The sequence below is a fragment of the Lethenteron reissneri genome, chromosome 38 (genome assembly GCF_015708825.2).
Source record: "Lethenteron reissneri isolate LAM-NWPU_2019-01 chromosome 38, ASM1570882v1, whole genome shotgun sequence".
Classification (NCBI taxonomy): domain Eukaryota; kingdom Metazoa; phylum Chordata; class Hyperoartia; order Petromyzontiformes; family Petromyzontidae; genus Lethenteron; species Lethenteron reissneri.
In genome coordinates, this window is record NC_083816.1 from 7481339 (window position 1) to 7493756 (window position 12418).

Below are 12418 nucleotides of genomic sequence, written 5' to 3' on the forward strand. Positions count from 1 at the left end.
ATCCTGGAATTGACACTTGACCAGCCTCATTGTACTCTTAGGTTTTTTCGGTAAAGTCACGTAGGTAAAAAAAATAAAAAATAAAAAAATGTCATTGAAAATAACTAAATTAAATCACGACGTTTCGGAGGCAACACAATCCTCCGTCATCAGGTGTAATTTAGTTATTTTCATTTATTATTATTTTGTTATAATAATTTTTTTACCTATGTAACTTTACCGAAAAAAAGCCTAAGAGTATGAATCCTTGCAGTCACGAAAGCTTCAAATCTAGAATCAGCCTCATTGTGTCAATCCACTGCTGACTTCGATATATGTACGTACGTATTGCATGCTAAACTTCTTTCGCACCGTATGTGGCCAACGGTTATAATCGGAGGTGCGCGGGAAGGACAACAAACTGAACAGGCCTTCCCACGTGGTGTATACAGTGGGGGGTTGTTTGATCATACTTCACCACGCTGGTCTGAGTGCGGGTTGGTGACGTTAGGATCGGTTCCGCTATCACTCGCCACTGATGTTAGCCGTGGTTGGGGGTATTCATCAGTCGCGTCGCATGGTTCATAACGCAGTGCGCTAACCACTGCGCCACCGCTCCCACCCGCATGCCTTACACGTGCACTCACGTGTTGTTTATATACATACAGTACACGTACACATATCCTTGGTTCTTTTCGGTAAAGTCACGTAGAAGGGAAATAATAAAATAATCAAAATAAAATTAAATACAATTCTCACGACGTTTCGGCCACAACGCAAGCAGCCGTCCTCAGGTGAAGAACAGGGTTGTCGGAAAGACGGCTGCTTTTGCGTTGTGGCCGAAACGTCGTGATAATTTTATCTTATTATGTTTTATTTTTATTATTTCCCTTCTACGTGACTTTACCGAAAGAACCAATAATATGAATCCATGCAGTCACGAAAGCTTTAAAACGTACACATATGTATGCAATACATCACACGTATACTACACAGTACTTAAAAAAATATCTATAAGACTATGCTATAATGCAGAGACGACCAATGACGAAGCGAGTGATGTTAATTCCAATGTTGGTCCAGAAGGGTCAACAGAGGTGACAGTTTAAACACAAGTTTTATTATAATGCGAAATAAATAAATTCTGGAATGTCGCATCCCCTCGCCCCAAGTGAGGACGCGGAGGATGATTGGTTTCGCACATGATCATCATCAGTGAACCAAATACATCGCCTGCCGTGGAGTGTGACGAAAAAATACGATCAAAAGCGCGTGAATCTCGCCATGTACAACGCTTTTGAACTTATTTCGCACCGTACGTCGCCAAACCGGGCGCCAGCGGATTTCCCCTCCGCATTTAAAATCAAAGTATTTGGTTGATATAAATTTCCGCATTTATAATAATTAATAAGCCGCTTCGTCGAGCCTGAAAGAGAGCTCTGGAGCTTAGTGGGCCGCCTTAGCTGGTAAAAATAAAAAATCTACTTAAATGGTAAAGTTTTTTAAATACTGGACATATCCTACTCACGTATGTTACCTACATGGATACACATGCTACGTATTACAACATGCACACATAATACATTCCGCATACAAATATCAAAGTATATGCTTACATCACACGTGGCATGCCGCATACGCACATTCATCATCATAAATGCACGTCTAAAGCGACACGCAAACACACAAATACATAGACATACATACACATACGTACATGATACAAAGTGTACATGTAAATATAGATGCATACCGTATAAATAAAAAATGTAATACATCATACACATATTGGATTAAATACATCAATGATAAACACACGCGTATATTATTTACAAATATAAACAGTGTACGTAATACTGATTATGCTTGATACGTACACGAATACACGCGTACCGTACGTGATACTGTGTACTGAAACTCAGCAAGACCGGATCGGCTGTCACAGATATTAGCCAGGACCCTGGAATCGAACTCAGCTCACAAGTTTAACGAATTGGGCATTGTCCAAACCACCGATGCACGGCTCATCCCCACAAACACTCCTCTTATAAATATACAAAAGACGTACATACATCACACGTACATACACACACGTATGTCATACATACGTGCCACACACGATTATTATGTTCGCACGAGATTAAAATCGTATACATACTACAGTATATACATACTGTATATCATACACACACGTGGCGGCTTCATGTGATGCTGCATTTTGACTGCATATATACAACACATCTGAATGTTTTATGGCGTTGCAATTAGATTTTACAAAGAACTAACGTGGGCATCATTTAAAAACGTTCCCACTCCTTGATAGATGAGAGTAGAATAGGCACGCAGCCTCTACAATCGATTGCGAGAAGCGTCATCCGATGTGGTGTGCCGGGTACTGGAATTATTTTGTCTGGTCGCCCCGGCTTAAGCTTAGTACCGATCTTATATATATTGTGTGTATATATATACCACGTACATACATCATGTATCCAGACATCATAATGAAGACAAAGATGCCCCGTATAGCCTTGCACGGACTGTCAGGGCAAGTGCTGTTAGCGAGCACCCTACGAAGGTCAGCACGGCACACGCGAGGGTGGGTGGCCAGCACCACGCCCGGCCGCCTTTGTATTCCCCCGGTGCTGATGTTTCGTTTGAGGCTGAGTCGACCTAGGGGATAGGTCCAGGGCCGGCTGCAGATATTCGTCAACGGTGTTGGCCGTGAGCGGGAATTCGACTCGGCTCAGCCAGGTTCGCAGCGGCAATGCCCTGACCACTACACTACCGCTCCCCATTCAGACATCATTACACACATGCCAGACATCGTATGTACATATATACACTCTACAAACATAAGTGTGTGTTGCGTAAGACACTTGCAAATGTTTTTTTTTATTAACGTCCTAAATTAAGTCAATGCTAATAATTTACATCCTTTTGTCAATGTACTGCTGGACGAAGACTTCCAAATTTCGCGGGGGGAAGTAGTGGGGGTTGTTTGACCATACTTCACCACGCTGGTCAATGCGGGTTGGTGAAGGTGGTGGTGATGGTGGGGATGTTTCAGGGATACTGTATTCGCCGTGGCTGGGAATCGAACTCAGTTCATGGTCGCTGGGTCCATAGTGATAAAAATATACACGTTTAAAAAAGTATATATCTATAACAAATATATGGAAAAAAAAACTTTAACTAAACATTCAAGGGCAGTTCAGGACGCATGCAATACGAATGATAAACTAGCTAAAGGTGGGACAAAGCTGATCACAATTAATTTCTCCATCATTTTGCCGTCATCTGGTCCAACCCATGTGAGACTAGGCTCTAAGGAAAGCTGTCTCGGGTGTGGACCATAATATTCTTATAAATATATCACTGCACACCGACACGAATGGGCCTATCATCATCCAGCCATGCTCTATCCACTGCTGGAACAAGGATTACCACCACCACCACTACCACTACTACGTGTGAGCTATTCATAGGAAACGACTTCGTTTTGGAGGAGGAGGAGAAGAACCACAAAATAAATCCCGGGGGATGCTGCAGCTAAAAGCTCACGAACATTGTAGGGAAGTCAACATTACTTATTTCGCCGTGTTTCCCGAGCAGTTGCGGTTCGACACCGGCTACCGGCGCACGTGGTGAATTATCCAGTAGAGATATCGAGATGATATCGTGATGATATCGAGATATCGCGATATCGCGATGATATCGAGATATCGCGATATCATCGCTGGGGCTCGACGGGTTAAACGGCATTGGCATCGCGTGTGCGGTTGTCAATGCGCACGCGGCTTTTGCGCTTTGTACGAGGAAGACTAATCATGCGTGCGCATTGGCAGTGTTCAAAGTTGTAATCAGAATCGTAAAGTGCATTGATACTGGAGGAATCCGATGAGCTGTAAAGCTCTGTCTCACAGATGTCCAGACGGGGCGGGTAAGAGCGTTGCAACAATAAACAACAAAAACACAAAGAAGGTAAACAAATCACCCAAACAAAGACAAATACAACACTAAGCCATATACCCATCCTACCAGACAAAGCCCACTGAGGTGTTAACGCATGTTTCAAAAGCGACCTGGCCACAAATGATAGCTCAACAAAGTGGCTTATTATTTGGATAATGACAGCAGCGAATGTTTCGAAGTGTTGAAGGAAAACCCGGAGGACCCGGAGAAAAGAAAATCCACGCGACCACGGAGAGAGACACGCAAATTCCACATATACAGCAGCAGGCGTCAGGATCGGGATCGAACCCACTACTTTCTGTATACCAGGCGAGGTAGTTAACATCTCCTAGCCACCGTGATGATGATGAGAGAGAGAGACACGCAAACTCCAAATATACAACAGGCATCAGGGTTGGGATCAAACCTCCGACCTCCTGCGTACCAGGCGAGGTAGTTTACATCTCCTAGCCACCGTGATGATGATGAGAGAGAGAGACACGCAAACTCCAAATATACAGCAGGCATCAGGGTCGGGATCAAACCTCCGACCTCCTGCGTATACCAGGCGAGGTAGTTTACATCTCCTAGCCACCGTGGTACCCCTTAAATACCTAAAGTAAACGTCTTTTGTCCGTCCAAGGACGGGTGTATTGCAGTATATCTTAAACTTGCAAGCGAAAAGCAGACCGCGACGTGCAATTTGTAAGGGCACGGTGACACAGACCTATTTCATGTAAAGGTTATAATCCCTTGTTCATCATGACGTCCTTTTTACTTTGATGTCTCAACAGCGTTACGGAGTTACTCCATGCGGAGTGACGTAATGGAGGATGTGGGTGTCCATTTGGAGGACGTCACCTGTTCATGATTATTAATGAGGGGGGCTGTTCGATGTGGAGTGACGTAACATGCTCATGATTATTAATGAGGGGGGCTGTTCGATGTGGAGTGACGTAACATGCTCATTATTATTAATGAGGGGGCTGGTCGACGTGGAGTGACGTCACGCGCGTTACACACTGACATTCTTTGGTAAATATCGTAGTAAATACGTAATTTACTGTCGTGTACTATCGCTACGTTTCAAGCCGCGCAACAACGAGGGTTTGGTCGATGCCCTTGGTTCGCTGTGTGTGTTATGAAGGTCATTGCCCGAAACGTCGCCTATAATACCTTTACATATACTAGGGGTTGTTCGGGGGGCACCTGTGGCGAAAAAAATAGCACACGAACGACGCATGCACGCAAGCACCCGATGCTCCGTTTTGAAGTTTTAAAATTAAACAGCTTTGAATTGTATTATGTTTTGAATTAGATAATTGTATTTCTTCATTAAAAGTTTACATCATTTTACATCTGGAAGACTTAATTGCAAATGACATTTCGTGTGAATTTTCTCTGGTCGTTAAGAAGATGGCCTTGCTGGGGGGTTCGGTTCGATGCGGACATCCACTCGTTTGGGATTGCGGGGTCGAGATAAGGCGACACGGAGCTGCTGGCCGTGCGAGAAGACCGCCGTCTGCAGATCGATTCCCACGTAATCGAACGTCTGTCCCTGCGCCTCCGTCGTTCATGCAGGGGGTGCGTGGAGGTTTGCAGCGCCCCCTGCAGGAAAACGACGGGAAGTGCAGCGTTCATCACAGATAGATAAAGTTGTGCGCTTATATGAGAGTATATTTCCTTTTGATTTAAAGCTTTCGTGACTGCATGGATTCATATTCTTGGTTCTTTCGGTAAAGTCACGTAGAAGGGAAATAATAAAAGAATATAAATATATTGTTTTATATTGGCCCTTCTTCGTTGCTATATATTGTTTTATATTCATATTATTGTATTATTTCCCTTCTCCGTGACTTTACCGAAAGAACCAAGAATATTATATTTCCTGTTAAAGCCACGGTGTTATCAACGAATGTGGTGGGGGGTTTTCTCGATATGGTTATTCCCGAAATAGCAACGAAGAAGGGCCAGTGCACGAAACGTCGCGCATTAAATATGTATTTCCTTTCAAAGCCACGGTCTTATCGACAAACACATTGAGAAGTTCTCCAACAGGGTCATTCCCTAAGAGCAGCACGATACAGACGTTTCGTTTAACATGCGATCATCTAAATCCAGATTGAAAACTCATTACTTTAGAAACTGCTTGTTGCTTGTTGTCGTGTTGTCGTCCTTCCCTCGCACCTCCGATTAGCGCGGTTGGTGTCCACGTACAGTGCGAAAGAAGTTCAACAGATTAACCTCATGGCGGGGTCACATAAGCCCCCGGCTCCCGCATAAACTGCGTTGCGACGTCATTAAAACCTTTATATTAAGTTCGCTTGCTTGCGTGCTTGCGTGCTTGCGTGCTTGCTTGCTTGCTTACGACCGTGCAAATCTTTCGGTCGTTTTTTAACCCACTTCCCGTGATCCAATCGAGTTGACATTTTGCACACAGACTCGTTGTGCGAGACAATTAATGTTCGTGAAATTTTTTTTCCAAAATTTTACACTGTTTAGGGAAAACAAATTAAATATTTAATTACCAATTGCTTAATACTGGCAGACAATCATCTGACCCATAGGTGGCAGCCATCTCAAGCCAGAGGACGAGAGGACTCTAGCCGCCACGCATATAAAGGATTTATAGTGAAAAACTTTGTTTTTACGGGTTATACTTATTTTACGTCTGTTGAAGGCGAACGACACGGCGATCTGTTCCTCTCGACGAGCTCTACACGATGCGCTGATCAAAGTTTCAAAGTTTTGTTTATGACTACGGCAATTATGGCAACGACGGGTGCTTGGGTGAAGAACGAGAGGATTGATTTGTGGGTGGGTCGCGGCGTTCATGTGCGCGGTGGGACGGAGTCGCCAAAAATAAATTTACTAATTACGATTTTGACTTCCGTTTATTCGGGACCCCGGTGTCCCGCCATGAGGTTCACAAACATAATGTGCATCATGTTTGACGACAGTCACAGACGGACAGACAGACAGGCACACACACGCGCAGCCCACGCATTGACGCGTTCAACCTTATAGCCGCAAAGCATGTAAGAGCAAGATGAGCGAATACTCGTCACTAATTGGCTGTGTCGGGTGGAGGTGGGGTTAACGACACATGTTATATGCACGGGGAGGGTTTCATCCAGCGGTGGATTGATCACGCATTCTGCTGTTGACGATGATGATGACACTTGTGAAAAATAAGCATCGGTTTTACCCTTGCTGGTAATAAGATATTAAAACGCCAAATAGAAACATGTTGCAATGCATCAAGTCTGCATTAACCACACACAGCGCTTGTGATAGACATGCACACAAACACGGCTCTGATAATTATCGACTTGCATGGTCTTTGGAACTGATTGGCCTACACCAGACACGACAACCTTCTTCATGGCCTCGTCTCACCACCGGTGTCAGACCAGAGCACGCCAAAAGGCGAACAGGACAAAGGCAATGCCACACGTATCGAAGCATTTATAGCTCGGGGTGAGCGGCTACATTGTGTTTGCATGTTCATCACAAGCACGTGTGGTTAATGCGGACTTGATTTCCTTGCAAAATGTTTCTATCTGGTGTTTGAACATCTTAATAAAGTCAATTTTGATTTAAAGCTTTCGTGACTGCAGGGATTCATATTCTTGGTTCCTTCGGTAACGTCACGTAGAAGGGAAATAATAAAAAAGATTAAAATACATATTTTATTGTTTTATATTTTTATTTTTATTTGTTATTTAATTTTTCCCCTTCTACGTGACTTTACCGAAAGAACCAAGAATATCTTAACAAACTGTTTTAGTGCCAGAAAGGGTAAAACCTATTCTTATTCTTCATACTTTGATACTGGCAAAAAAACGGTCCCGTGAGATGGCACTTTACACCAATTTAAAGCACACTATACACAACAGAGAACACGTGTGCATTTTATAATATACGTATGAACACACGTGTGACTGTATTGTATTACAAAAAAACATATCTTGGTATTTATATTCTCCACAACGACGCTGATGATCACGTTGAGTTGCGTATTATAAATAATGTGTATGAGATATAATGTGTATGAGATATAATGTGTATGATATATGTTGTGTGAAACTAGGACCCACCACGCACAGATCCGCACAATTCAACGGCATTGAATCCAACAAAGCCTGGCTCTACTGGACGTCTATGAAAAAGAGCTTTACAGCTCATCGGATTCCTCCAGTATAAGTAAATATTCTGATTCTGAGCCACTGCGTGTCGAAACCGTGATCGAGCGTGCTTGTACTGCACCAGTGCGGCTGAAATGATGCACGTGGAGAGACAGATGCGTGATGAAAGTGTTTGATTATTGTATCGGTGCGTAATTGTTATACATTATACATTATTGTGTTTTTCAGTGTAGGCTTGTAAAGCAAATACAAAGATCCCCCTTATAGCCTTTAACAGACTGTTGGGGAAAGGGCTAAGAGCGAGCAGCACACGTGCGGGGGTGGGTGGCCAGCACCACGCCCGACCGCCTTTGTCTCCCCCAGTGCTCGATGTTTTTTGTTTAGTTTTACACCCCGCACTAGGTACTCATTTAAGGCTGAGTCTACCTAGACGTCACCGATGTTGGCCGTGAGTTGGAACCGAACTGGGGTGGGCCGGGTTCGTAGCGCGCTAACCACTGCGCCACCGCTCTCCAATAATTATATACACGTACACACATTATACATTACATATAGATATGGGTATTCTATGTACACACACAACTACACACACACACAACTTCATTATTCTATATGCATACATATATACAACTGATCTATGTATACACATATATGTACAATATTTTACATACTTACATACAAACTAATATACACAACGACAAAGATCCCCCGTATAGCCTGGCCAGACTATAGGGGCAAGTGCTGTTTGCGAGCACCTATGAAGGCCGAAACGGCACACGAGGGGGTGGGTGGCTAAAACTACGCTCGGCCGCCTTTGTCTCCCTAGTGGCGATTCTTTCCACACCAGGTATTCATTTGAGGCCGAGTCGACCTAGGGGAGGCACAGGACCGGTTCAGATAATCGTCACCGGCGTTGGTGGCCGTGAGCGGGAATCGAACTCGGGTCGCCGAGTTCGTAGCGTAGCGCGCTACCGCTCCCCACTGAGATACACAACAAAGACAAAGATCCCCCGTATAGCCTTCAGCACACTGTTGGGGCAAGTGCTGTTAGCGAGCTCCTATGTAGGCCGGACGGCACACGCACATTCACAAACAACAAATTTATAAACACAAATAAATACACACGGACATGCTGTACACGGATAACCAAATAAATGCACACACCTCTACTGTGCATACACCTCGTCTCTACCGCTATGCTGTACACAAATATACAATATATACACAAGTATTATATATACACACACACATGCACTAAATCATGAGATTGACACGTAAATTTAAATTGTGCAGATGTGTATATATACTACAGTATATTCTATATATGCACACACATCTATTCTACATAGAGTACATACACACACAACTCGTCATACATACATTCAATTCATATACACAAGGATACACGCAGCATCAGTATGTTTACAAAGACATACACACATTTTATATGCACATACATATTAAACGTGTACATGTAAAGACAACGATCTCCTGTAACAGCACTCATCCCAACAGACTTTTGGGACAAGTGCTGTTAGCGAGTACACTTAGATGTATACACACACGCCTGCGTATAAACAAAAATGTATTTTGTATACCCCCCAAATGATTAATAATAATTATTATTATATATACTGCATGTGTTTGGGTGCGTGGAGTGGTGGCGCAGTGGTTAGCGCGCTGCACTTTCAACATGGCTCACGTCAATTCGATTCCCGTTCACGGCTAACATCAGTGACGAGTGATATCTGAACCGGTCCCGGGTTCCTTCCTCGCAGCAGCGGCTTTTATTCTCCTCCCCACCCCCTTCCCCCACACCTCCGATTAAGCACGAGTGGCTACGTACGGTGCGAAAGAAGTTCAACATAAACCCATCATCACTCGAACTCCGATCGTCATCCTTGGAGCAGCAGTAGCAGTAGCGGCGGCTTTTGGCTGCTAACCATCGAACAAAGACGGCGGTTATCACCGCACCGCGGGGCGCTTCCAGATGCGCCTCTGTGGCCGTCTGGAACGCTCTTCCTGCCGATGATCGGAAGCAACTGGGAGCTGTGCGCTTTCAAATCGCCCCGATTGGGAACGAATTTCTTTAGAACTACTCTTTGTGTTTTAGTTTGCTGTCCTGCCCCCCCCCGCACCTCTGATTAAGAACGGTTGGCTGTGTACGGTGCGAAAGAAGTTCAACGTACATATATACACCCCTCCCGTTTTTCAATAGCCGGAAGTGACCAGACTGGTGAAGTATGGTTACATAACCAACATGACGGCATGGAGGCAGGGTTTACAATTGCTCGACAGCTGTAAATGATCATGTATATACAGACGGAATGAATCAGTATGTCACGTGTGTATAAAAACAACATTTATCCTTAATTCAATATTGCTCTGCGAGTGCTCATTTGACAATAGCTCCAAGGAAGCTTTCACTAATCTCTCTACACACACTGAATAAACAATTCAATTAACACTCACACAGTTGAGTTTCACTTTCGCATACTGTACACACATAAACAGTACAGTGCTGTACAAGCAAGGCTTGTGGAGCGGTGGTGCAGTGGTTGACGCACTGCACTGTGAACTCGGCTAACCCGACTTTGATTAACCGACCCCGGCTCACATCAGTGACTCGCTTGCACATCGCCTTCAACCAAACAGCACTTGCCAGCGTGGTGAAGTATATGGTCAAGCAATTCCCACCACAATCGGGAGGTCCCCAACTATTGCTGGATTGAGCAAATAAAAATGTCTATAATCAATGATATTATTTGGGTCTTTCGGTAAAGTCACGTAGATAGGTTCAAAGAAAATAACAAAAAACTACGACGTTCCGATCGCAACACAAGCGGTCGTCATCAGGAAAGTCTTCAGAAAAGAAGACGACCGTTTGTGTTGCGATCGAAACGTCGTAGTTTTTTGTTATTTTTTGTTATTTTCTTTGAACCTATCTTTGTGACTTTAGCGAAAGACCCAAAGAATATGAATTCCTGCAGTCACGAAAGCTTTAAGTCAAGATATAAATCAATAATGTTAATACGGTGACATGACGGTTGGCATTACCCAGAGGTGGCGCGTTAACCGAGTTGTATTATTATTATTGTTGTGAATGGGGTTCGAATGCGGCAGTCCGCCCTGGTAAACAACGCGGGTGAATCGACCGTATGACAACGCTTTCACGTCCGACCTTCAAGATCCCGCGAATGTATTCCGAGGAGAAGTGTAGGCCATTGTGTGTCGGCGTCGTGGTGGAAATGTTGCCAATTTTGAAGAAAACACATTCCTGCGGAGGGAGCTGGTAGGAACGTTGGGTTGCTCGGTCAATGGCCAGGGTCAACGGCGGCGTGGTGTATTCCAGCAAATATGCCCGACTGTGAGGGCGGGCACAAGCCGGCGTGAGTAGGTTAAACGTTGAGTTTTATAAGGGCACCACGGGGTGACCAGCCCCTCCCCACCCAGCCCCACCCCTCCCCACCCAGCCCCACCCAGCCCCACCCTCCCTACCCAGCCCCTCCCACCCTCCCCACCCAGCCCCTCCCCACTCAGCCCCTCCCTCCCTACCCAGCCCCTCCCCACTCAGCCCCACCCTCCCCACCCAGCCCCTCGCCACCCTCCCCACCCAGCCCCTCCCCACTCAGCCCCTCCCTCCCTACCCAGCCCCTCCCCACTCAGCCCCACCCTCCCCACCCAGCCCCTCGCCACCCTCCCCACCCAGCCCTTCCCCACCCTCCCCACCCTCCCCTCCCACCCTCCCCACCCAGCCCTCCCCACTCAGCCCCTCCCTCCCTACCCAGCCCCTCTCCACTCAGCCCCACCCAGCCCCTCGCCACCCTCCCCACCCAGCCCCTCCCCACCCTCCCCACCCTCCCCTCCCACCCTCCCCACTCAGCCCCTCCCTCCCTACCCAGCCCCTCCCCACTCAGCCCCACCCTCCCCACCCAGCCCCTCGCCACCCTCCCCACCCAGCCCCTCCCCACTCAGCCCCTCCCTCCCTACCCAGCCCCTCCCCACTCAGCCCCACCCTCCCCACCCAGCCCCTCGCCACCCTCCCCACCCAGCCCTTCCCCACCCTCCCCACCCTCCCCTCCCACCCTCCCCACCCAGCCCCTCCCCACTCAGCCCCTCCCTCCCTACCCAGCCCCTCTCCACTCAGCCCCACCCAGCCCCTCGCCACCCTCCCCACCCAGCCCCTCCCCACCCTCCCCACCCTCCCCTCCCACCCTCCCCACTCAGCCCCTCCCTCCCTACCCAGCCCCTCTCCACTCAGCCCCACCCTCCCCACCCAGCCCCTCCCCACCCTCCCCACCCAGCACCTCCCCACCCAGCCCCTCCCCGCCCAACCCCTC